Consider the following 27,651-nt stretch of genomic DNA (forward strand, 5'->3'; position numbering starts at 1 on the left):
GCGGACCCTTGTACTAGTCAGGCGGCTACTTGGGAAGGAGGTATGCACCCAACATTGAGAATGATGAATATTTCCTGGGGTGGTCCAAACGATAGGGAGTCACAGACACAGGGAGCTGAAATGGGGAGGGGACTTTAACTGACTAGTTATTCCACAGTTAGAAAGGTCGGACGGACCCTGGAGTGACATACAAGATGCCTGCTTCCAAATCCCTGAACCGAGTCATGTCTGATCTGGACCTGGTTGACCTGTGACCGGAGCAACACAGCGACACCAGAGGATATTCCAAGCGCCACTGAAAGCTGCAAGGACCCGGGAAGGCTGGTGGAACGACGCCCGGCTGGAGATTAAGAGCGGCGTCGTTGAGGCACAAGGTTTATGCGGGAGAGATCCGTCAGGCCATTGAAGAATAGTTTGGGAAGATTTCAAGGTCCCTATTAAGGGTGTCTGGCGGTACCCAGTCATGTTACCAAAAATAAAATAACGAAAGAAATGTTACTGAACAAATATCGAAAAATAAGTATATATGGGATATGGGGTGGGGTAAAGGGTTACAAGGTGGGGGGTTGGTTCAGGGTGGGGTTACAAGCATGGGGACACAGAGGGTTTGGGGGAACCCCAATATACAAAATAACTATTTTATTTTCCCGGTAACAATTCATTTGTTAAAATTCAATTTGGTAACATCACATGGAACCGTGTCTGGCTACTTCTTGTGGGATTCGTTCTACATTGCGGGCGACCCTGAAAGGGGCAGAAAAACAGGTGAGGAGGTTGGAGAGTGAAATGGCGACAGGAATTGTGTGCGTGGCAGAACCCCTGTGGGGACCCGTCCTCCGACCAGAAGAACACGAACGCTTGGGGAAACATGATTATGCAAAGCATACAGTGAAGAAAGGAAGGGAAGGGGACAAGGTGGGAGGCCTCCTTGCATGGCTTATTAAGAGGGAAGAATGTCACAGGCTTATAAGTCAAATAGAAGCAAATGATGGCAGTATAGTCATAACACAGGAGGGGAGTAACAGGGTCTTTCGGGACCGTTACCAAGGAGGATGATTTGATGGAAGTACTAGAACCTGCTTAACATGTAATCCTACCTGTGTGAAACCTACCTGATTCGCCACGCAGTCTAGTGCTGTATATGCTATCGATCTGTCACCGCTTGGCTGTGGTCAACCAGGCAGAGAGTGGGCAGGTCAGTAGGGATGGAGGTTTGGAGGGGGATTGGTGTGAGTGTGTTTGATCCTCTGAGAACTGATCGCATGCGGGCTGTTTTTTTTCGAACAGTTCTCAGACGGTCAAACACACCTAAACCATCCTAATGTGTTTGCATCCGGCTGACCTGAGCTCTAGTCTAGTGCTGAGTATGGAGTGTGAGGCAAGCATGGTATCACAAGCCAGACACAGACACAAAGATACAAGTTTCAACATCTTTATTAAGTTTTGAATAGGGGTTGGAGACTTCCTGGCTGGCCCTAAATCTATAATGGGAGTATGAGTATGATTATGTGGGGTAAGTTCGGGGTACAACTTCTTTTGCATGTCCTCGTCTTGCAAAATTTAATTTCACTCGAATCTCGTACCTTTCACAAACCAGGCTCCCTTCTGCTTTGAACTCACCAGCTGTGTTTCCTTTTATCACTTGTGGCGTGTCGAGGTAAGGGTCTCCTCCGCTACCTTTCCAACAATCCCGGTCCTTTTCACACGACCGGTGGATTAAAAACTTGCACCAGGACTCCCCTTTGGAGTCTGTTTCCTTGAGCCACCTCCTTTTGGCTCCTTGGAGGCATGGCTTCCTCGCCACGCTTTTTGCAGCCTTTGCACCTCTCAGGCCCTTAGCGTCTCGGTGCTTCGCTTTCCCATGACAGATATCGGGGTGCCAAAGTGACCCAGTTCACCTGCCTGCTCGACCTCCAACTCGTGTTCCTTTTTGTGCTCCAACTCGCTCCCTGTGTGACTCCATGCTCCACCGCTTATACTGATTTTGTTAGTTGCGTATCTGTATACCTGATGTAGCCCCCGTACCATGAGGCATGACTTTGCCAGACTTTGCACCTACCCTAATCTTGTCTCTTGCGTATATGTATACCTGATGTAGCCCCTGTACCATGAGGCATGACTTTGCAGACTGTTCACCCACTCTAAAGTTGTCTTTTGCGTATCTGTATTAATGGTGTAGCCCCGCACCATGAGACGTGGCTTTGCCAGACTGTGCACCTACAATTCTTTATGTCATGTCTACCTGTACACCTGCAGTAGCCCCCACCACCCACTCTATGAGGCATGGTGCTGCCAGCGCACGCCTTTCAAAAACCACCTGTTGGGTCTAACCTGTCTGCATGGTCTTGCACTCTGATGAACGTCACCTCACGCTTATTGTAACAAGGGCCTGATGCCTGAGGGTTTGGTGCGCTGCTATGAAGGCAAACATAAATAAATAAAACAGGCCCTCTACTAAGACTGACCAAAATGGCTGCAAGTGCCATGGATGCACCAGAAACAGACAACGAGATCAAATTGGCAAAAGATTTCTTAGGAGGTGTTAAAACGCCGGGAGGAGATGGCCTTCCGGCAGAATATTACAAAACCTTCTCAGATATACTGATTCCCAAGTTACGGCACCTTTATGATTCTGCCTTTCAGAAGGGTGTCTCCCGATGTCCATGGGAGAGGCTATTATAGTGGTACTACTGAAACAGAGAAGGAACCGCAGCATGGTGAGTCGTACTGTCCAATTTCATTGTCAAATGTAGAGAGTGAAATACTGGGTAAAGTGAATTCCAACTGATTACTGAAGGGCACCTGACAAATGGTTCATCAGGATCATTGTGGATCTGTGTGGGGTAGGGGCAGGAGCAGGACCATGCATTTATGGAGGCTTCAATATGTTACAGAAAGGGTGCAGGACACGGAAGAGGAGCTAGCGGTAGCGTCCTTAGATGCAGTTACGGCATTTGATTGATTTGAAAGAGAGTCTTGGGTAGGCACGGCATAGGCCCGAATATGATGAAATGGATCAAATTATTATACCAGGAACCACTGGTGAAAGTACGCACAGGAAGGAAGATTTCCTCTGGGTGGCAACTGGAAAAGGGCACATGACAAGGTTGCCCCATATCCCCCATCCTCTTTGTCTTGGTGCTGGAATCCTTAGCGTCCATTTTCAGAGAACAATTCCGAGACGCAGGGATACTGATCGAGGGACGAGTGCATGTAATTTTCTTATATGCGGATGATGTCCTTTTCTTTTCACAGAACCTGCGATTACATATTCCATACATGTTAGAGGTAATCGAACATCTAGGCAACCTGGTAGACTTAAGGAGAAAACAGCAGGAGACTTACCACGGATGGGACTACGATGGTAAACTGACTCCTTCAGGTACCTGGACGTGCAGATTCACCATACTGTGGCGGACACGTTCCAGTAAAATGTAGGAAGACCAATGACAGGTTTGGAGGACAGAAGAGGGTTTTGGAGGAGACTCCCATTAGCCTTGATGGGTAGGATAGCAATCTGTAAAATGATTCCCCTTCCCAGGCTACTATGATGCGACCACTCTTCTTCAAAGGGTTGGACAGCGAGACATTAGATTTTCTATGGGTACAACACAGAGTAACACTTAGCACACCTATAAATAACCTTCAATACCACGCAGGAGGTGTGAGGATGATGGACTCACCCTCCCAGATTTCAAATTGTATTTTATTGTATGCTACTAGGTGGGGTGTTGTAGATGAAGGAGCTGATAGATTACTGTTGGGAAGGAAGGGTTTACATCACGTTTATTTAAGTAAGTTGGCACAGTTGGCACAGACCTCCAGCACAGCTTCTCACTTGGCCACGCTCCACCAACTGATGTGCCTGGAACCCACACCATAAGATACATTCTGTGTGGAGTGTTGACAGCATAACACTCCTTACATAGCAGAGTACATCATAACATATCTCCCTTTGTTTACCCAACACACCCTCTTCTCACCACTGCAATCCTATTCTTGTTTCACACCTAACCACCCCTCTCACACGCTGCACCCTTAAGTACGGCCACCACAGGATCAGAGTATAGTAAATCCCCCTTCCTCTTAATCACTTTTTATTCTCACCCAGTCGCCACACTCTACTCTCAATTCTTTCCTTCCCCGTCTCATATTCCCTCTCATCACCCACTTCTCTTTATTTTCCTTTAAACTCTTCCTCAATTCGTCCACCACACAATCTGACTCTCTCACTCTTCCCAGCCAAGGTGAACTCACCTTGGTATTGGCCTTGCAACCTCTCTTAAGTTCAAAAGGGTTGACATCCATTGTTGAATGAAGCGACGTACGCAAGGCATATATTCTCTCCTGGGTGGCCACTTCCTTATCCGTTCCACATGTTCCAGCCATGTGAATGGTATCCATAACACATCCATTCATCCTTTTAACCATACCATTCCCTCCTGGATGGTATAAAGCTGACTGCTTGTGATTCCCACCACACTTCTTCATTTATTCCACAGCATCCACCCGTGAACTGTGTCCATTATCAGCTAGTATACTTCCTGGGAGGCCTTCTCTAGCAAAAAACTCCTGAATAAACTCAACAATACTCTCACCACAAATATCTCGTACTATCTTGAAGTCAGACCATCGCAAGAACATATCCACTTGTAACAGGATGTACTTTCCATGATCATGCCTACAGCACCTAAGATATCCATAGCTACCTCATCCTACACTTTACAAGGAATATCAAACTCCACAATATGATATAATATTGTATTTATAGCGCACCCATACACAAGTGTTTCAAGGTGAGACGAGGCAAGGGAGGGGAAACGAGGACAAAACGACTATCTTACTAGGCCGAGTGACATTGAGATCACGCAAGTGCAGAGAAGAGGGAAGGGGAAAATTTCAAGGGGCAGGGGAGGAGTGGAAAGTGCTGAACACAGGATCAAAACAACAACAAGTAGTGCGGCCATCAGGTGGCAGGTGCAAGAGTTAAACGCAGACAACGGGTGCCTGATAAGTGCAGGTAGGGGGACTGAAGAGTTGCGGACACAGACCCAAGTGCAAGAGTTGCCAGCGGGAAGTGCGGGTATGCAGCTGGGTGGGCAGGGACCTGGGCCCGAATTCAGAGGGTAGCCAGCTGCCCAGTGCAGTAACAGACAGAGATCAGCAGGGTAGAGGAAGAGACAAGGCAGAAGCAAAGAGGAAGGCCTTGAGGTGCTTCTGGAACCGAAGATGGTTCTCCTCAAGTTTCAGATAGGCAGGGAGGCTGCTCCAGAGGGAGGCCCCAGCCAAAGAAAGGGATCTACCACCAACTCGTTGCTTGGTGAAGCGACTGACACTGAGGGAGTTGGAGGTGGAGGAGAGAAGAGCTCGAGTAGGAAGGTTTTTCCGAAAGAAGAGTTGAAGATTTTGCGGACCCAAGCCCCAGAAGGCCTTGTGGCCAATGCAGAGGGTCTTGAACTTAATTCTTGCAGCCACCAGGGGCCAATGAAGAGATTTCAGGGCTAGAGAGATATGGTCCCTGGGCTTGAGGCCAAGGACAAGTCTCACAGTCCTGTTCTGGATGAGTTGCAGAGGGCGGAGAGTAGAAGCAGGCAGATTTAGAAAGAGACTGTTGCAGTAGTCCAGCCTAGAGTGAACCAGAGCTCTAGAGACAATGAGCTTCTGGGGGAAGGAGAGGAACGAAAGAATACCTCTGAGGAGGTGCAGTTGGTAGATTGACTGCTTAGACAGACCCTCCAGGATATTGCGGCATGAAATGGCAAATTCATCGGCATGAAATGGCAATTTTTGCGGCACATACCTTTATTTATTGCAGCATTTTTACAGCACATTTTGTATTGATTAGAGGGTGTAAGATTGGCACATTGCAGGAAAAAGGCAGGAAAGAGGCAGTGTGCTGGGCTACGAGAGAGCCAGGGCATTATAATTTGTACATTTTGTATCAATTAAATAGGAAGAGTCCCAGATGTCCCTGGCCTGAGAGAACAGTGTTTGTTTTGGCTACGTTGTTTGGTTTAATGTTCATGCCTTTTTAATATTATTAACGATATTGATCATTATAAGTTTCAATGCTGAAAATATTCCCCTTCTATGTTCTCCAATCCCCCAAACACCCACACACTTCTCTCACCAACAAACCTCACACATCTCACCAATTCCCCATCACAACTCGTATTCCTGAACCTCTTACTCAGTCATACACACTCACATGCTCTGTCACACTGCCAAGTCACAATTTTCACTCTGCCGTCCCTGCCAAACTCAAAAACATGCCCCCAACTCACACCTTACGCTCCCACAGCATACAGTCATTCATTCTTCCATGCTGAGAGGTTTAGAGAGGTGGAGTTCAGCAGAGATGAAATCATCCAGAGTGTGCCCTGCAGAGTGAGTCGGGCCAGAGGGGAGAATAGTGAGTGAGAGAGAGTCGCAGAGGTCGTAAAAGAGTCCAAAGGAGGGACAGGAAGCATCCAGGTGGATGTTGAGGTCTCCAAGGAGGAGTGGCTGAATAGTTGAGGCCAAGAGGGAGGAGGAGGGGCCAGCACTCTCGGAGAAGAAAGAGGTAGTCTGACCAGGTGGCCGATAGATAGTAGCTATGGTGAGAGAGTGGCCAGGAGAGAGAGAGAGTCTGCATTGAAGGCACTTGAAGGAGGAGTAGACCTGCATAGGTATGACAGAGGCAGGAATCCACTCTGGGAAGATCAATGCTAAACCCCCACCGCAACGGTTGGATCTGGGCGCGGAGAGGATTTTGTAGCCGTCAGGGAGGAGAGTGTCAAAGCTTGTGACAGAGCTGGCCGTGAACCATGTCTCGGTGAGACCGAGGACATTGAGGTTGAGTTCTTTCAGGAGGCGAAAGATGTCAGAGGAGAGTTTGACAGCCGAGTGAGAGTTGAGAGTGGCAATATGGAGAAGGTTGCCAACCTTGAAAGACTTGCAGGGAGGGGTACAAATCAGAGGTACACCCTGCGGAGGTGTATACGTCACTAGATGGGGGGGCAGAAGAAGAAGGAGGAAGGGCAAGGTAGCCAAGGAGGAGGCAGAGGTGGTGGCAAGGAAGCTGGAGTAGAGGGAGAATACACAGCAGGAGAAGAAAGAAAATTGATATGTGCGGGAAGAATCTATCAAAGAGGAGAAGGTTGGCCTGAGGGCCTCGGACCAAGACGGTGCCATTCAGATAAACATTAATGATGACAGGAGTGGACGGGGGCCAGGAGAGCCTACCACCGAGTTCCACCAGAAAGGAGAGAGCACAGAGACCATATGGGGTGTCCATAGATCTGGCAAAGGAACGACAAAGAGGATGTCAGTGAGGGTCAGTCTGGAGGATGCGCTGGTGTAGGTGTCAGCATTAGGGAGACGGGGGTTAGAGACCAAGATATCCTTTTTGAACTTCTTGCTGCCAGACTTAGTGAGAAGGGAAGGATAGTCAATGAAGAAACAATTAGAGCAGATAGGAGAAACAGAGAGCGCCATGGGTGATGTGGAGGAGGGGGAAGACAAGAGATAGGGGGGTGGGTATGGAGTGACAGAAGAGTGGATGGGGGGTGGGAACACTGAGGGGGATGCAAGCAGAAGAGGAGGAAGAGGAGGAGGAACAAGACAGGAAAAGCAGCACAGAGTAGCACAATGCAGCCACTGGGCACATCCAAAATGAAAATGAGCAAACAGGGTGAAACACAGTACAGCCACTGAGCACAGCTGGATACGATATGATATGGCATTTATAACGCACCTATACACGCATGATGAGGCAAGGGAGGGGAACAGATGGAAGACAGACACAACGATCTTCCTAGGCCTGATGACATTGAGATCACGCAAGTGCATGGGAGGGGGGGAAGGGGAAAAGTGTGAGGGAGTAGGGGAGGGAAAGTACAGTACATCGAAAAAACAGGAAATAAATAAAAACAATAAATAAGAACAATAGAATAGGAAGTGTGGCTGCTGGTGGCAGGTGAAGGGTAAGGGAAGACATCAGATGTCAAGTTCTGGTAGGGGGCTGTAGGGATACAGAAACATCCCCTGAGTGCAGTGGTTGCCAGGGAGGCAGTGCAGGTGTGCAACTGGCGGGTAGGGTACCTGGGCCTGAGAACAGAGGGTAGCCAGGTGACCAGTTCAGTTTCAGGTTCAGCCAGGAGTTCCGCAGGGGAGAGGAGGAGAGAAAGCAGAAGCAAAAGGAATGTCTTAAGGTGCTTCCGGAACCAGAGATGGTTCTCAATTTTCAGAGAGGCAGGGAGGCTGTTACAGAGAGAGGCTCCAGCCGAAGAAAGAAATCTACCACAAACCCGTTGCTTGGAGAAGCAACTGACCCTGAGGGAGTTGGAGGTGGATCAGCGAAGAGCTTGAGAAGGAAGATATTTAGGAAGAGAGAGTTGAAGGTATAGAGGCCCCAGGCCCCAGAAGGCTTTCTGGACAATGCAGAGGGTTTTGAAATTAATCATCACAGCCACTGAGAGCCAGTGCAGAGATTTCAGTCCTGGAGAGATACGATCCCTGGGCTTGAGGCCAAGGACAAGTCTTGCAGTCCTGTACTGGATGAGTTGCAGAGGGCAGAGAGTAGATTTAGATAGAGGCTGTTGCAATAGTCCAGCTTAGAGAGAACCAGAGCTTTGGAGACAGTCAGATTCTGGGGGAAGGAGAGGAAAGGAAGAATACCTCTGAGGAGGTGCAGCTGGTAGTGTGACTTCTTAGAGATGTCACAATATGTGAGGAGAGAAGGAGAGTATGGAGTCGAAGATGATTTCTAGGTTTTTAGCCTTGCAGGTGGGAGCAGGAAGAGGGCCAAGAGAGGGCGGGCAGAGACTGACAGGAAAGGGGTGGAGGGTGTGCCGATGAGGAGAATCACAGTTTTACTGGCATTAAGACACAGATCATTGGCGGCACACTACTCCTGGATAGCAGACCGACAGTCAGAGATGAGAGAAGGAGAAGAGGTGGCTGAAGGGAGCCTGAAAATGAGCTGAGTATCATCCGCATAGCACTGGAAGTTGGGGCAGAGAGTGGCAATGCGGTGGCCAAGAAGTGCCAGGTATTGGTTGGGACAGCCAGGGAGAGAGGTTAGACCCCTGGGTAACACCACAGGGAGAGTGTGAGATAGAGGAGAGAGAGGACCCAAGTTGGACCTGGGAGGGTCGATCAGAGAGGAAGGAAGTCAAGCCAAGCCATTGCCTGATCGGTGATACCCAGGTTATCACGGAGATGATTGAGCAGGATGGCTTGGTGACCGTGTCAAAGGCAGAGAGAGATCAAGTAAGATGAGGAAACAGGGGGTGCTGGAGCCAAGGTTGGATAGCAGGTCTTCATGGATGTTCAGTAGAGCAGTTTCCGTGCTTCTAGCATCTCTGAAGCCAAACTGTTGGTCATGGAGGCAACCAACAGATTCAGTGTGCAGATTGAGCTGGGAGATGGACATCTTTTCCAGGAGTTTGCCCAGGAAAGGAGTGATGGAGATTGGGCAATAGTTAGCCGGGCAGGATAGGTCGCCAGAAGGTTTCTTAAGAAGTGAGTGCACAAGGGAGTGCTTCAGGGGGGTAGGGAAGACTCCAGTGGCGAAGGAGTGGTTGCAGAAGTCAGCCAGAGCAGGAGCCAGGATGTCAATGTGGTCCTTGCTGGTTTTGGAGGAACAGGGGTGAACCTGTGTTGACAAGACTTTCATAGATCGGACATATCTAGAAACCTCATCTGGGGAGAACAGGGGAAAGGCAGAGAAGGAGGGAGGAGAGGCAGCCAGAGTGGGGCCAGAGGTAGCGGAGAGAGAAGCGTGAAGAGGAGGAGAGGACGAGAGGGTGGACTGGATGTCCTGGGTTTTAGAGATGAAATGAGAAGCCAGGGCCATGCAGAGGGCCACGGTGGGGACTGGAGAGGGAGGGACTCCAGCAGGATTGGCTAGTTCCTTGCAGATTTGAAAGAGTTTGGCTGTGTTGTTACATGCTGCAGAGACACAGGCTTGGATGTGAACTCTCTTCTTAGTGCGGACAGAGAGCTGGTATTGCCTTTGGAGCAGGTGGCAGGCCAGTTTGTCAGATGATGTACTGGAAACACACCATTTCCTCTCAGCCACCCTGCACTTTCATTTGAGGGTGACGAGGTTTGATTCGTACCAGGAGTTGCACTTGGCTTTGGGATTCAAGCAGATCCTCATGACAGGGGCAAGAACATCAAGAGTATCAGATATAGCAGAGTGGAGCATAGAAAGGGCTGTGTCAGGGTGTGAGTCAGCCAGACGGGGAAGGGGGAGAGAGAAAGTTGCGGCAAAAGCCTCAACTGACACACGCTTCATTGGTTGGATAATCGAAAAGGTGGGTAGCAGTGCTGGAGTTGGCTTGACCTGAGTGGTAGAGAGGGTGAGCTGGAAGGAAAGGAGAACGTGATCACTCCAGGAGAGAGGAGTGGTGAGAGGGATAGAAATGGGAAGGTCTGAAGAAATCTGAACATGCAGAGGGTGCCCTGCAGAGTGAGTTGGGCCACAGGGGAGAATAGAGAGTGAGAGAGAGTCCCAGAGGTCGTGAAAGAGACCAGAGGAAGGATCTAGGTGGATGTTAAAGTCTCCAAGAAGGAGAAGTTGAGTGGTCAAGACCAGGAGGGAAGAGGAGAGGTCAGCCCACTCAGAGAGGAAGGAGGAGATCTGACCAGGTGGCGGATAGATGGTAGCCACAATAAGCAAATGGCCAGGAAAGAGAGAGAACCTGCAGAGGAGGCATTCGAAAGTGGAGTATGCCTGCGTAGGAATGACAGAGACAGGGATCCACTCAGGGAAGATCAGGATAAACCCCCTCCGGAACGGGGTGCGGAGAGGATCTTGTAGCCATCCAGGAGGAGAGTGTCAAAGCTTGTGACAGAGCTGGCCGTGAACTATGTCTCAATGAGACCAAGGATATCAAGGTCAAGTTCTTCCTGGAGACGGCAGATGTCAGAGGAGTTTTTGAGAGCAGAGCGAGAGTTGATAGTGGCAATATGGAGAAGGTTGTCACCCTTGAAAGACTTCCAGGGAGGGGTACAAATCAGAGGTACGCCCTGCAGAGGTGTAGAAGAAGCCTGAGGGGGGGCAGAAGAGGAAGGAGAAGAGGGCAAGGTAGCCAAGGAGGAGACAGTAGGGGGAGGCAAGGTATCTGTTGGGGGAAGAGAGGGGACAGCAGGAGAGGAAAGGAAGTTGATGAGGCACAGGAAGCGTCTCTCAAAGAGGAAAAGTTTGGCCTGAGGGCCTTGGACCAAGATGGTACCATTCAGGTAAACATTAATGATGACCTTAGAGGAGGGAAAGCGGGCCTGGAGGGACTCCCATCAGGTACCACCATTAATGGGAGAAGAAGAGAAAGGAGAAAGCACAGAGACCATATGAAGAGTCATAGGTCTGGCGAGGGAACGACAAATAAGAGTGGGAGTCCAGGTAAGATGGAGTGAGGGTGGGCTTGTCAAATGGGTAGGAGGCATTTATAGGTAGAGGTGACTAACCCATGGTGATGTGAAGTGAAGTGTCACAATGGTTGCAGCTTCTCCGAAGAGTGTAGGAACGCCAGCCCCAATGCAATAGTGAGGGGTGCAGGAAGGACTCCCAGACCTGACCAGGCAGTGGACAGGGTGCAGACTGGGCCTTATAAGGGGGCCTTTGAGTTGTCGGCCAGCTAAAGCCTGCCGGTCCAACATAGGCCAGATTTGTTTTGCCAATGGGCTGAGGAAGAGGAGTCAAGGGTAGAGGGGGAAGCTGCTTACTGTATGGGAAAGGCGGCGGCCATCTTGGACTGACCCTTGGCTTCCACACCTTTGCCTACTTTAATACACTGAATACAATTAGCCAATCTTCTTTCATCATCCGTACCAAACCACGGCCACCAGCACTCGCTCCTCAAAATGGCCTTTGTCCTTGTCAATACAACATGCCAGCTATGAGCCAAATCAACTGTTCTATTCCTAATTGCCTAGGGAACAACAGCACGTTCCCACCATAATATGATATCATCAACCACACTCAATTCTTCGTGCACCTCCCAGTCCGCTTTTTCACCTTGTTGTAACTCAATTTATTTGGGCTATAAGGAATCCATATACCCCTTGGCTTGCATAAAGACCAAATCCTTGTTAGTTTGCTTCCATCTACTCCTCCTTACACACAATTCCTTTGTGATTAACAAAAAACCTTTCTGATACTACATCCTCCTTGACATCTTCATTACTCCTGTCCAACCTTGACAAACAGTCGGCCAACATATTCTCTTTCCCTGGTATGACTTGCATTTCAAATCTGTGGCTTTGTAATCTGTTGACCCAACTGGCCGTCTGTCTAGACACCTTGTCCAGACCCTTACTCTCAAATATAGCTTTAAGTGGTTTGTGATCCATACTTATAATAAAGTCTGTACCCCACAGAAAGTTTCGGAACCTTTCAACCACCCAGTTACACGTACCAGGGCAGAATCATTATTGTATGCTCCTATCAAGCCTCTTGAAGCATGGGTAATTACCTTCTCCTCTTTGGAATTTTTCACCTGTAACAACACTGTATAATGCCATTGTCACTGGCATCTACTGTAACCACACTCCTTCTATGTGTATCGAAACTTCCCAAAGGTTGGGTCAAATATATTTCCTCCTTTATCGTGTTGAATTCATCCTCACATCTTTCACGCCAAATAAACTCCTCTCCTTTCTTAAGTAACTTTTTCATTTCACCAATCTTGTCAGCAGAATTCTTCACAAATTTCTGATAGAGTTCTATCATACCAAAGAATGACTGCAGTTCCCCTTTAGATTTTGGCTTTACCACTTCCTTTATTGCACAGGCCATACGACTCTTCGGCTTTAACACTATGCACTGACACCTTGTGACCAAGAAACTGAACCTTATTTACCTTAAACGTACATATCTCCTCCCTCAATGTTATTCCTCTAGATTCCAGAATTTTAAGAACGTCACCCAAAATCCCGTCATGATCACCTTCCAATTCACTGCACACCAACACATCGTCCTGGAAGCAAAACTCACCTCTCAACCCTTTGAAGAGCTTATACATTTCTTTTTGGAATAGGGAAGATGCAGAAAACAGACCAAAAGGCGTCCTTTGAAACTGGAATACTCCCTCATGCCTTATGAACGCAGTCAACTTTCTACATCCTTCCTTGAGTTTGACCTGATAATAGGCTGACCCCCTGTCCAATTTAGAAAATACATGCCCTTGACCAACCACAGCCAGCATTTCACCCATATTGGGAAATGGGTGGCAATCTATCCTTCACACACCTATTCATGTAAGTCTACACACATTTGCAATTCAGCTGACAACTTCTTCACAACAACTAACGGGGACGTCCACTCAACTCCACCAGCTCTTTCAATGATGCCCATTCACATCAAATGATTACATTCCTTTTTTACACCTTCCCTTAAGGCTAAGGCAACGGGCCGTAATTTGGCTGAAACAGGCAGTATACCTTTGTTTAATATAATTTGATGTTGCATCACACTCTCTTTCCCCACTCCTTTCCTGAACATATTTTGGAATCTCTCGCTCACTGTGGATCCCACATACAAAACCTGGTTGTCGGTATTGGGTTCCAACCTTATCATTAGATTCTTTTGATCAGGCCATCCCAGGAGCTTCATCCCTTTCTTGGTCACATACACTTTTCCCTCTGCACACCTCCCTTTAATCCCAAACAAGGCTTCAAAGTAACCAAGAATGTCAATTTTGTCCTGATTGTATGATTGTTTTCTGGCTCTAACAAATTATGAATATCACCATTCATATCTTGCTCGAAAACCATCCTAGACATGATTGATATCTTTGAACCAGAGACCGCCATCATTTATATCTCCCTTTAATTTACCCTCACACTGGCATTTGGATGCTCACACTCCTCCTCACCCACGCTCTGGACAAAGTTAACATTATTAACAGTACAATATTCCACGTGTGCACAATCCTCCTCTTCAGAGGACCTATGGCCTTCTTATACATTTACATATAACACCTTTTTCTGATTAAATTGAAAGTTTTGCAACCGTTTACAAAATGTCCTCGTCTTTTGCATTTTGCAGACGTAACTCTTCTTCCCAGACTTGCCAATGATCCAGCAAAGTGTGAGTTGCTAGCACACGGGAAGCATACGCGTTCTTCTCTCCTCTTGGTCTATTGTTCTTGGGATCACAGTTTCCTTTTGCCATCGGTTTTCCCAACGCTTTCTTCTTCTGCTTTCCATCCATTACGCTTAACACCTCCACTTTAGTTTCACTACACTCCTTTTCTGACAGTTTCGCAACGCAGGCTAATGAGTGTTCAACCCATTTGACAATCTCCAGCACTTCATCCAATGTAGGTTCGTCTTTCAACCACAGTTCTTCTCTGATCTTATTAGAATTGCAATGGATCATGAATTGATCATGTATGTGCTCATCAAACGACTCTCTGAAATTGCAGTGCTAAATGTCATAGGGCCGTCACATACTATTCAACACTCTCGCCCTGCTCTTGTACCTGGACACCAAAATTGTACCGCTCAAAAATGGTGCTTGTTTTGGGGTTAAAATCCAAGTTCAACTTAAGCAACGCAGTGTCCAATTCATCGCCACGCCTTCATTTGTTAGAGGAGGTAAAGTGTCAAATATGCATTGAACCTCATATCCTAAGAAGTGCATTAATAGCAAATGTCTACTGGCAGCCTTTATATAGTGAATGAATCCTTTCTTACATTGTGCCCATTTCACTTTTGCAGGCCCTGGAGATGCCATGAACACAGGAGAACCCTGTACACCTGGCATCGCCATTTCCTATCTTTGCTGGGTTATCCCTTTTTTCTTCTTTTCACCCTTGACCTATGTTTCTTCCCTAATCTTTTCTCCCAGACACCCTTTTATTTGACAGTAATGAGGGGTCAATATGCAGGAGCCAGGATCCTGAACATACGTGTCATCAGGGGAGCATGGAGTCGGCATTGTAGAACGAACACCTTAACATAGTTACTAATGAGCAAGCTGAAGCGTTACTGTGTAAGTCCTTTGCGCATGCGTGCTCTTCTTGGTCCCGGTCAGCAAGGACAGGCAGATTTGCACAAGTGCAACCCTCACAGCTGGTTTCTGGTCACTTGGGTGATCTGGGGCGTGTGCACGCACCTCACCGGGGCAGCGGCACCCTCGCCCAGGAAAGGAGAATACACTTACTTGGTAGGTGGCATGGACTTCAGGCAAGAGCTTTTTGCTCCCTCGTTGGCCGCAGCAACGCCCAGGTGGGCATAGCGGTTACCTGTAGTTGTGAGATTTCACACCTTCTGCTCCCTTACTGGCTGCATCAATGCCCGGTTGGGGACAGAGCGGCTACCTGTAGGTTGCGCTCACACCAGTTTAACAATTACTTCGTCGCTGGGAGCATCAATGCTGTAGATGGAGGCAGAGCAGCTTACTTTCGTTTCAAATAACGTCTCATTTGCGTGGTGCCAGGAGTCTGGGTTTTTGAGATCCTTGTCGCCAATGTTGGGATATAAACCATGGACACAGGGCTAATATCATGTTTATTTAATTAAGTTGGCACAGACCCCCAGCACAGCTTCTCGCTTGGCCATTCTCCACCAACTGCTGTGCCTGGAACCCGCACTATAAGATACATTCTATGTGGAGTGTTGACATCATAACAATTACTTATAGGAAAACGGGGATGGAACGACTCTGGAGGGATGTCGAAGGGCTACATGTATCCTGTATTACACAAATGATCCCTCAAGTGTGGAAAAGAACGTGCGTGAAGCTGCGAATAGGTGAGGGCTATAGTCCGGAAATGCAGGTGGTTGGATGTATGACTGCATCTGGGATACAGTTAATGACACTATGAGGCTGCAGCCCTGCCATGTTGGGTAAGGTGCTGTGATATCTTTGATATAGCTAATGACACTATGAGACTTGGACCCTGCCATGTTGGTTAAGGTGCTGTAATGTCTGGGATACAGCTAATGACACTATGAGACTTGGACCTTGCCATGCTTGGCAAGGTTCTGCAGTATCTGGGATGCAGCCAATGACACTTTGAGGCTGGGACCCTGCCATGTTGGTTAAGGTGCTGTAATGTCTGGGATACAGCTAATGACACTTTGAGGCTTGGACCCTGCCATGTTGGTTAAGGTGCAGAATATCTGGGATACAGCTAATGACACTTTGAGGCTTGGATCCTGCCATGTTGGTTAAGGTGCTGTAATGGCTGGGATACAGCTAATGACACTTTGAGGCTTGGACCCTGCCATGTTGGTTAAGGTGCTGTAATGTCTGGGATGCAGCCAATGACACTTTGAGGCTGGGACCCCACCATGTTGGTTAAGGTGCAGAATATATGGGATACAGCTAATGACACTTTGAGGCTGGGACCCTGCCATGTTGGTTAAGGTGCTGTAATGTCTGGGTTACAGCTAATGACACTTTGAGGCTGGGACCCTGCCATGTTGGTTAAGGTGCTGTAATGTCTGGGATACAGCTAATGACACTATGAGGCTTCGGCCCTACCATGTTGGTTAAGGTGCAGAATATCTGGGATACAGCTAATGACACTTTGAGGCTGGGACCCTGCCATGTTGGTTAAGGTGCTGTAATGTCTGGGTTACAGCTAATGACACTATGAGGCTGTGGCCCTGCCATGTTGGTTAAGGTGCTGTAATGTCTGGGAAATGGCTAACAACACTTTGAGGCAAGGACCCTGCAATGTTGGCTAAGGTGCTGTAATGTCTGGGAAATGGCTAATGACACTTTGAGGCTGGAACCCTGCCATGTTGGTTAAGGTGCTGTAATGTCTGGGAAATGGCTAACGACACTTTGAGGCAAGGACCCTGACATGTTGGTTAAGGTGCTGTAATGTCTGGGATACAGCTAATGACACTTTGAGGCTTGGACCCTGCCATGTTGGTTAAGGTGCTGTAATGTCTGGGATACAGCTAATGACACTTTGAGGCTTGGACCCTGCCATGTTGGTTAAGGTGCTGTAATATCTGGTATACAGCTAATGACACTATGAGGCTGGGGCCCTGCCATGTTGGTTAAGGTGCTGTAATGTCTGGGATACAGCTAATGACACTTTGAGGCTTGGACCCTGCCATGTTGGTTAAGGTGCTGTAATGGCTGGGATACAGCTAATGACACTTTGAGGCTGGGACCCTGCCATGTTGGTTAAGGTGCTGTAATGGCTGGGATACAGCTAATGACACTTTGAGGCTGGGACCCTGCCATGTTGGTTAAGGTGCTGACGTATCTGGGATACAGCTAATGACACTATGAGGCTGGGACCCTGCCATGTTGGTTAAGGTGCTGACATATCTGGGATACAGCTAATGACACTATGAGGCTGGGACCCTGCCATGTTGGTTAAGGTGCTGTAATATCTGGGATACAGCTAATGACACTATGAGGCTGGGACCCGGCCATGTTGGCGCTATAAGGTGCTGTAATATCTGGATACCTATTATGACATCAAGGCCTCTATGTGACTTTGAATATACCAGAGACACGTAACAGCAAACAAGAAATAATGGCATTTTTAACTGGAACACATAAAAATCGGTGGTGCAAAACATAATGATGACGTTAAGGAGGCCACGATGTTGAATAGTCTTTGAAGGCGCAGTAGGCCTTAGAATGTTCTGCACTCTACCCAAACAAGTAAGCCTGGAGGGCACAGGAGATTCACACACAATGGGAACTATGAAGAGAGATGAATCAGCACTAGCCAAGCTAGAGAAATATTTTCAGAACAAAACTAATGTTGTGCTTGAAAGGTACCATTTCTTCACAAGGAAACAAAGGCCGGCTGAGTCTGTGGATCTCTATATGGCAGCACTGAGAGGCCTTATCACATCCTGCAAAATCACAGGAAGTATCAAAAAGTATCTCAGATACCAACTAATGCTGAACACGGCTAATACCCACCATCAGCAAAGACTGGTGCGGCCAAAGAACCAACATTAGACCAGGCCATCAATATTGCGCAAACTCTGGAACTAGGAGACAAACACATCAAAGTACTCCAGCATGAGTCAAGTGAAATCCGTTTCAGTAGAAGAAACCCTTGAAGAACATTCAGGGGTGGCCCAAATTGGATGAAATATATTCCAAAGACAAAACCCCAAGCCGGTGAGAGGAGAAAGAAGTGACAGGATTAGTAAAAACGGTATGAAAAACAACAGCACACCACAGACACAGGTCAAATTACACCTGAAGGGCCACAGGTGTGGTGGATTTACGCATCCAAATGGTGACAACGATTGAACCTCAGAGCAGAATGCATAACATGTGGGCGGATAGGTCATTTTGCCAGAGTGTGTAGAGCCTAAAGTAAACATGATAAAGGCGCTAGAAGAAATCGGTGGATCAAGCAGCCTACTCAGGATTGAAGGCAGTCAAGAACTAAACTATATCCTTACCATTGTGAAATCAAGCGGGAATGGACCATGGGAGAATTTATACATAATTGATGTGGAAGTCAGTATGAGGAATAACTCATGCTCACCATATACCATGATGGTTGTAGACGTGTTCCTGGGTGTACTAAGGACAGATGTGCAGACGTTGTTACCGGCACACATTATGTTACCGGCCAACATTATGTAAAGACTCTCACAAAGATAGTGGCATTTAAGTGGCTTTGCCTTAAATCCCACAATGTGGTGAAGTGCGGTCCCTGAAGTCTGAGAAATTGCCAACCTGTCAGTCGGTCATTGCTGCTTCGGGTCAGATGACTAGGTCTATGTTGCACAGAAAAGAAGGTGAAACAGGAACAAAGAAGGAAGGAAATGTTGATTGCAGTGAGATAAAAACTATGTGAGGAATGGCCAATTTGTTGAGTTACTGTCTCAATATCTGCATTGGAACTTAACTTTTTAGTCTGAACTTTTTAATATGTTTTGCTCCTCCCTTGTGGTTCTCAGGCTGGTTTCTGACTGATGAACATTCCAATGAATTTTGAGATTTGTAGTGTGTTTTGGAGCTGTTTCTTTTGTCTGTTGAACTTTTTAATAGGTTTTGATCCTCCCCTCTGGTTTTCAGGCTGTTTTTTGACTGATGAACCTTTCAATGCATTTTGAGCTTTCTGGTGTGCGTTGAAGCTGTTTTTTTGGTCCGTTGAACTTTTCAATAGGTTTTGAACCTCCCTTGTGGTGTTCAGGCTGTTTTTGACTGATGCACTTTTCAATGTATTTTGAGCTTCCTGCATTGTTTCAGAGCTGTTTTTTTCATCTGTTGAACTTTTCAATATGATCATGCCCAGGAGTAGTTGACCTGCATCCTACTTTACCGACCCTACTAGCTCCAACGTGAGTCCTTTCTCTCCTCCAACTCTCTCTCAACATGTGGTGTTTCCCAAATCTGTATCCTCTAACGCTAGCTCTCCAATGTCTACCGGTAATTTTTGCCCACCTGATCTCTACCTTCTCCTCTAACTTTCAGTGTTATGCAGATGATACTTGTTGGGTATGGCTTGGCTTTGCAGAAGGAATGTTGTGATGTCATGTGGAGTGTTTATGCCTGACTGATGGAATGCATGGGTGAATGTTCTAACCTGGTCAGTTGTTCAACCAGAGGCCTGGGTGATGGGATGCCAGTGTTTTATATGTCCTACCTGTAACTTATATGTAACCTGATTGACTGCTTGTAATGATACCAATGAAGCTGGTAATAAACCTAGCAAGTCAACCTAAGAAGGCAGGGAGCTGCTTCGTTACATTGGCGACGGGTTGGTCTTTTAAAAGAAGAATCTACGCCCTGCTTTGGGGGGTGCAGGAAGGAAGAAGAGGACAACACTGCCCCCAAATGAAGTAAGGCCCATCACCCAGGGTGGCAAGGTACTGCAGGGCTGAAAAAGGGAAGCCAACTCTTAAGTATAAGAAAAGGGAGTTGTTTCCATCAGCAGGAGCGAGAGGCAGAGCTGGGTCCCATAAGCAGGAGAGGGAACAACGGATTGGTTATTAGCCGGATTATTATGATCCAGGGACATCTTTATGGAGTCATCTTCCCAGTTTTGGGGTGCCAATTAATGGAAGATGCATAGCGCTTGGATGCTGGCCATGAATTGCATGGCAGGTGAAGCGAGTCTCATGTGCAGGAGAGAGGAGTCTGATGGTCTGGAGAATAACTGCTGTGGTTATGTGCACTAAAAACTACTGCTGCGCTGGTTATGTGCACTGAAGTCTAACATCATAGCGGGGCTTATGTGCATGACATTACTGCACTTACAACTACGGGAGACTGTCCCATCTGTGCATTGGAGAGTTTGAGCTGATGATGGAGCTTGTCCATAGCCATAAGGGAAGACAGTGGTACATAGAAGGTCTGGTGGTCAAAGGATTAGAGTGGTTGGACAAACCTGCAATGAGTACTAATGCAAGGGATCGGAATACGTAATGGAGGTTAGTAAAAGCTGCGCAGTTTGGCAACATTGTGGACACATCTGCACGATGGAGGTCTTTGGACATGGTACGGTGTGGGACAGATCCATGGAGCCTGGATTTGGGTAAAACACAGGACATGGTACGGCGTGGGACAGATCCATGGAGCCTGGATTTCGGTAAAACTACGTATGCTTTAAGCTATGGAGCTGTGGACATGGGTAAAATGGTTGAAGTTGCTTGCTCTATGGATTGAAGGAAAATGTACAATGTGGAGCATCCAAGTGTGTATTTTGCTTATGTGCTTATCTGGGTTTCATTAACTTTAATGCACATAGATGTATTGCAGGCTGGTATCCGGTGTTTTGTTTTTAAGTATGGATGGGTATGGTTTGAATGTGATGAGTGTGTTTTAGATTTAACACTTTTGAGGATTTGCAGTTTAGGGTCGCAGCAAGCGACACAGACTTTTAGTATGGAGTAAACTGTATGGTATGGTCCAAAACTAGTATGGAAGTCGGGGTTTTCCTGAATGTTTAGTTTTTGACTTCTTTGAGAATTTTCAGCATTTACGCTGTCCCTTGACACCATGGACTTTTAGGATTGGATTTGGGTCGGTTTCATGACATCTAATGTTTTAGAGACTAGATGTAACTTTTTGAGGATTTTCAGCATTAAGGTAGCTAAATAGCGACATGGACTTTTAGGAATGGATTTGGTTTGGGCTTCATGACATATATAGTGTCTTTTAAGAAATGCATCCAAACTAATGCTGCAGATATTGCAATGTGAACTACATATTGTGTAATATGTGATGTATGGAGTAGGGTATGGAAGATCTGTATGGATCCGGGCAGTTTAGTCATTTTGGGGGTAGCACCTTCAAGTATCCCTTGTATGGGTGTTGATATGGTTGTCTGGTGATTGAGGGGGTAGCGCCTCCCATGTTTTTGGTTTTGGGTGAAGCTTATATGAAATTTATAAGTATGGTTGCTGATGGTGTAAGTGCCAGGTCAGCACGTCTTACCTCTCAATGTGGTTGCTGGGGGTAGTGCCTTCAGCCTAACATTCAGTATGGATGTGGATGGGTATGCCACAAGGGTATTTGGGAGGTAGTGCCACATGATATGGTATCTGGGGGTAGCGCCTCCAGTTTGGTGTGGGCGTGATTGTGATGAGTCGCGCACGTTTAAACAGTGTACGTGTGTTTTTGGTGGTAGCGCCACCAGTTCCGTCGGGGTGGGACTATAATAGGTTATGCATGGTTATTCCACGTATGGCTGTGTGAGGTGGTAGCGCCACCAATTGTCGAGGTGAGACTGAAGTTAGTCATGCAAGGTGATTGGTTTGGTATCTGGGTGGTACCGCCCCCAGTAGGTGTAGGGGTATGTATGTACGGGCGGTAGCGCCCCCGACTTTGGTATGGGCATGTCTGTGGTATTAGGCATTGCATGTTCAAACACTACCCTGACTTTGTGGTTTATTTACCACAAATAGTTTGATTTCTTTTCTCTGTGCACATGCGGTGCGGCTGTGTTTAGCTGTACTGTGTGCGCTTCTATGACTCTTTCCACCCTCATCAGGGTCCGAAGTGTGACAGTGATATTGGTTGTTGGTCCTGGTGTGCCTGGCCAGTGCATCGGGTATGAGGTGAGTGGTAGAGTGTCAGAGCACGTGTTGTGTGCTAGCCCTGATGATGCGAGTCGGTGTGAATGGCTTATGTTGGTGTGTGTGGAGATGTGTTGTGTAATGTCTTGCGCTGTTGTCGGAAGAGGGGAGATGTGATGTGTAACGCTTTGCTGTGTGTGATGTGCAATGTAAAGGGAGGAGATGTGTTGTGTATGACTTGGCTTTGCAGAAGGAATGTTGTGATGTCATGTGGAGTGTTTATGCCTGAGTCTGGAATGCATGGGTGAATGTTCTAACCTGGTCAGTTGTTCAGCCAGAGGCCTGGGTGATGGGCTGCCAGTGTTTTATATGTCCTACCTGTAACTTATATGTAACCTGATTGACTGCTTGTAATGATACCAATGAAGCTGGTAATAAACCTAGCAAGTCAACCTAAGAAGGCAGGGAGCTGCTTTGTTACAATACTCAGCTTTGCTTCACGCTCCCCTCAGCCTCCTCTCCACTCTCGCGCATTCCTGACTGGCTATCCGGGATTCAGGACTGTTGTGCCTCCAACGATCTCTGCCTTAATACCAGTAAGACTGGGATCCTTCTCATTGGGACCCCTGCTTCTGCTTTCCCTCTCTCACTCAGGCCACCCTCCTTGGGTCCTCTTCCTTTGCCTTCCTTTGAGGCAAAAAACCTTGGTGTCATCTTCGATTCCACTCTACTTCTCTTCTCATATCAGGGACCTTGCTAAAAAGACCCTCTACCAGCTGCACCTCCTCAGAGGCATTCTCCCTTTCCTCACCTTCCCCCAGAAACTCACTGTCTACAGAGCTTTGGTTCTCTCTAGGCTGGACTACTGCAACAGCGTCATTCTCAATCTGTCTTCCTCTACTCTCTTCCCTCTGCAACTAATCCAGAACAGGGCTGCAAGACTTATCCCTGGTCTCAAGCCCAGGGACCATATCTCTCCAGCCTTGAAATATATTCACTGGCTCCTGCTGGCTTCAAGGATCAAGTTCAGGGCTCTCTGCCTCTTCCACAAGGCTTTCTGGGGCCAGGGCTCACACCACATCCAACTCTATCTTTCAAAATAGCTTCCTTCACAGCCCTTCACTTAGCCACCTCCAACTCTCTGAGGATCAGACGCTTCTCCAGGCAGAAAGTGGGGAGTAGATCTCTCTCCTCTGCAGATGCTTTCCTCTGGAAAGGCCTCCCTGCCATTCTCAAACTAGAGCTGGACCACCTGAACCTCCAGAAGCTGCTCAAGACCTCCCTTTCTCCTCTTTGTTCTCTCAATCTCCCTCCGCTGCTAACCTACCTGCCTGCTGTGCTGATTAGTTGCTTGGCTAACCCCAGAGTCTCATTGGGTACCGGGTGGTGCGTAGATCTCTCTCCTCTGCAGGTGCCTATCTCTGAAATGACCTCCCTGCCCCTCTCAAACTTGGGCCAGACCACCTGAAGTTCCAGAAGCTGCTCAAGACCCCCCCTTTCTCCTCTGATTTCTCTCAATCTCTCTCCGCTGCTAACTTACCTGCCTGCTGCACCGACTGGTTGCTTGGCTACCCTCAGAGTCTCACTGGGTACCAGGCTACTCCATGATCAGCGTCCCCTGCACTGCCTCTGGGCCTACCGTGCACCTTGTGGCTGTTACTGTAACCTCTAGAGCTCCCTGCCTCCTTGCACTTACCAGTGCCACGCTGCCCTGGCTGCACTGACTCACAGCTTTCCTGCCCTGATTGCACTTCCCCTTCCCTCTCCCTGGCACTTCCCCCTCTCCCTTTACCCTGCACTTGTGCACTGTCGCATTTGTATGATCTGAATGACATGAGGCCTAGTAAGATCGTTTGTCTTGTCCTTCCCCTTTCTCTCCCTTTGTCTTGTCGCGCCTAGAAACGCATGTGTACAGGCGCTTTATAAATGACATATCATATCATATGTACTTAGCCACTCAAAGGTCCGCATTCATATCAAGCAAGCTTTTTGAAATGTGTTTGGCCTCCTGCAGAGTGCGGACATTGTGCAGACATTGTGCAATAAATGTTTAAGATATGTGATTCTTAGATATTTCAGCCCGCACCAATAAGCATAAAATGCATGCTATCTTCTCTCATGGCACCATGAGACAATTACTACCAGACAAGTTTTTACACATGCCAGTCTATGCCCGGACCCTCACATAGCAAGTTCTAAATTCAGTATGAAGAGCTTGTGCATAATGCGGGTTGATCCTACAGAGATAGGGTTCATAACCACACGTCTGTTTGGGGAGCAGGTGATCCATGCACTGAGATAGACCAACACATAATCCTCCCATATTTCTGCAACCTTAAATCTGCCCGTGCCTTTTTTACCCCAAGTAACGTAGCTTTAGAAAGATTTCCGGTGTCTTTTGGGAATCTGTGTGATGTATTTGCCGCAAAATTTCCCACGACGGAAATGTCTGCATTTAAAAGTTCCGTTTTTTTCTACGGGTCAGCTGCAGGGTTGTCCTCCGCAACCCCCACTCACTATACTGTATGGTGAGCGGGGTATTGCAGGGGACAATCCCGCAGCCCCCAAAGCCTTTATTTATTTTTTAGTGACCCCACCAAAACATAAATACTACCAAAGGTTCGAACATTTAGTAGTTAGAAATTTTGGCGGTATGCTTTTTAGGTCTTTTGGTGGGGTCGGTAATTTTAACTCGATCATTTCGTTCTATACCGTGTTTTGGAGCTGGTTGTTTGGTCTGTTGAACTTTTCAATATGTTTTCATCCTCACTTGTGGCTTTCAGGCTGGTTTCGGACTGGTAATCTTTTCAGTATTTGAGACACCATTCTATCTCATTAGCATTGGTACAAGAAAAGGCCGTAAGCTCATGGTCTGACAGCATAGCAACCAGTTTGGAAGCCATAGCAATGTTCCCTTGGGTCCACTGCAACCGATTCCCTGCATGGTTAACTAACACTCCCCCACCATCTTGTGTCCTGGCCTGTAGTCCCCAGAGGCGCAGCGTGATTACGAAGAGAGTGTGGCGCAGCGTGAGCACCAAGAGGGCATGGCGCAGCGTGAGTACCAAGAGGGCGTGGTACAGCATGAGTACCAAGAGGGCATGGCACAGCGTGAGTACCAAGAGGGCGTGGCATAGCGTGAGTACCAAGAGGGCGTGGTGCAGCGCGAGTACCAAGAGGGCGTGAAAACTAAAATCAGTGTCACGTATCTCTAAGGACTCTACAGTCTCAGCACAGCTATTACTAGCAAACAAGTATTCAAGGATAGTGACAATTCTCCTGGACAATCCCCTGCTGTTCATCCGTTAAAGCATAACCAATTCCCACTCCTTGAAGTATTGAACCCACTGGCCACCCTTGATGTCCCCGCCCTTCTTGACGATAGTACTCACAGCCTTCACATTCCTGTACTCGGCCCAGTGATCATGGTCCCTGCCCCCAGCATTGAAGTCTCCACCAAATAAAATAAAGTCATGTTCCTGCACAGACAACCATGTCATGCAGATAGAATCGTCTAGGTACAACTTAGAAGTGATCCAGGTCTCTTGTCAAAAGATAATGGGGGTCTTTACGAGGTCGGAGGTAACCATGCTGCTATTAGCGGCATGGCTACCCCCTTACCGGGTACCGGGTCTGGGTTCCTTGAATGAGGAATTACCGGGCCATTCCGACCTTGGAGGGCCCGGTAATTCCTCATTCAAGGAACCCATCCCCATTCCCATTCGAGTCCCCATAGGTCTGCTCGCGAGACCCGCTAAGGATGCCTGGTTTTACCAGGCGTCCTTAGCGGGTCCCGCGAGCAGAACTCATAATGAGGCGGTAAAAGGTTGACGGCTCCAGCACCTTTAGCGTGCCGTTAACCCCTTACCGTCTAGGTCGTAATGACCTCCAATGTCAAATTAGAGTAACCGTGTAAGAACCATTTTCTGCCAAGAAATGTTTATGGCCGCAACTGTTCCAGCTCACCCGCTTCCAAGTTCACATGTTTTTTGTTAGTTGTTGAAATATGAATTTCTTAAACCAGGCACCCCCCCACCCACCACGATGCACCATAAAGAGGCTCTTCAGCGGTTGTGGAACAGGGTTTAACAAAGCCTACCCCTCCCTGATTGCCAGTTCCCGATGATGTGGGGATGCAACTTTGTTCATTACACCAACATGAGTGGGGCAGTCAATCCCATCGCCCATGGTGAGAATAGAAGCCTGGTGAGCACGTATGAGCATGGGGACTTTGGGTGCTGCTCAATGTATTCCAGCTGAATGACCCCCACAAGCCCTCACAGGTTCCACAAACTCAGAGTCACTTGAGGAATGAAGTCTAAGGGCAAGAAACCTTTTACAAACCGACAGTAAACCCGCTCTGTTGGACCACTTCTCCGTGAAGGTCAGAGGACCACAGCGGCACGTGAGGACAAGAGGATTGATTTCAGAGACTTTGCTGTTCATCATCTTTTGATTTAGGGCAATAGTAGAGGACGTGCCCAGAGATGCCACCTGCACTGTTTCGGGCTAAGCCTCAAGTTGACCGTCATGGTGAGCGGCTGCTTCATCTCGTGGGGCAGGTACTTCCAGGGCATCGTCCCCTACCAGCCAGCTAGTTAAAGTATCGGCGTAACCACTTCTGCCTTCTGGGGACTTTCTTCTTGATTTGTTTTGGTTTTAGGCGGGCCTTCCACAATGGCCGTAGAATGAAGCCACAGAAACCAGCGGTGCTCCTATTGCAGGAGTTGAACCCAGAGCCGCCACAGGCCCTTGTTTCTTAGCACATTTTGCCTCCTGGTCGAGAAGATAGACAGATCCGGGCCTCAATCATCAGGCCTTCCTGAGCAGCGGGGCCCATGTTCTGAAGGGTGGGGGCAATAGTGATGACTACAGCCCCCTCAGGAACCTGTTCCAGGGACCTCAGGCTAGGTGCATTCACAGCATCCATGTTCTGGAGGGTGGGGGCAATAGTGATGACTTCAGCCTCCTCAGGAACCTGTTCCAGGGACCTCAGGCCAGGGGCCTTCACAGCCTCCATGTTCTGAAGGGTGGGGGCAATAGTGATGACTTCAGCCCCCTTAGGAACCTGTTCCAGGTACCTCAGGGCAGGGGCCTTCCTGAGCAGCGGGCCCATGTTCTGAAGGGTGGGGGCAATACTGATGACTTCAGCCTCCTCAGGCACCTGTTCAAGAGACCTCAGGGCAGGGGCATTCCTGAGCAGCGGGGCCCATGTTCTGAAGGGTGGGGGCAATAGTGATGACTACAGCCTCCTCAGGAACCTGTTCCAGGGACCTCAGTGTCAGAGGTTTCCCGCCTTCTCACCTCTTTTTGCTGCTTTGCGGAATCCTTAGGCGGGGTTTTCTTCCGTACGGTCCGGGTCTTGTACAAGCCCGCTCGGCCGTCTTCGGCTTCCAGTGTTCGTTCAGCTTCTACGTCCGGGATCAATGGGAAACTCCAGGAAGTCCAGGATAAGGAGAAAGAGCACTCGGCGGCGGGTGCACGGAATCCGGGGAAAAAGTCAGAATAAGAAGGAGAGAAGGCAGAAGGTAAGGTGGAGAGTCCAAGAACCAGGAAACAACACAGTTCCACGAATGCGAACTACAGAGCACACGTCTAGCCACAGCTATCGGTAGCTTTGAGACGCGCGGAGCCGTGGGAGTGTGGCTAATTTATATAACGTGCTGCATAGGACGTGAAGGCTGGTAGGCAGCATCC

The 27,651-nt window shown here is 48.0% G+C and overlaps 1 protein-coding gene across 1 annotated transcript in view; it reads left to right on the forward strand.

The window, feature by feature from the left end:
- LOC138552311 (zinc finger protein 432-like) overlaps positions 1-27,651 on the forward strand; it is a 694,217-nt gene that overhangs the window by 648,639 nt on the left and 17,927 nt on the right. The gene's annotated exons all lie outside the window — the stretch shown is intronic.

The sequence above is a fragment of the Ambystoma mexicanum genome, chromosome 1q (assembly GCF_040938575.1).
Source record: "Ambystoma mexicanum isolate Mex_15411 chromosome 1q, UKY_AmexF1_1, whole genome shotgun sequence".
Lineage (NCBI taxonomy): Eukaryota > Metazoa > Chordata > Amphibia > Caudata > Ambystomatidae > Ambystoma > Ambystoma mexicanum.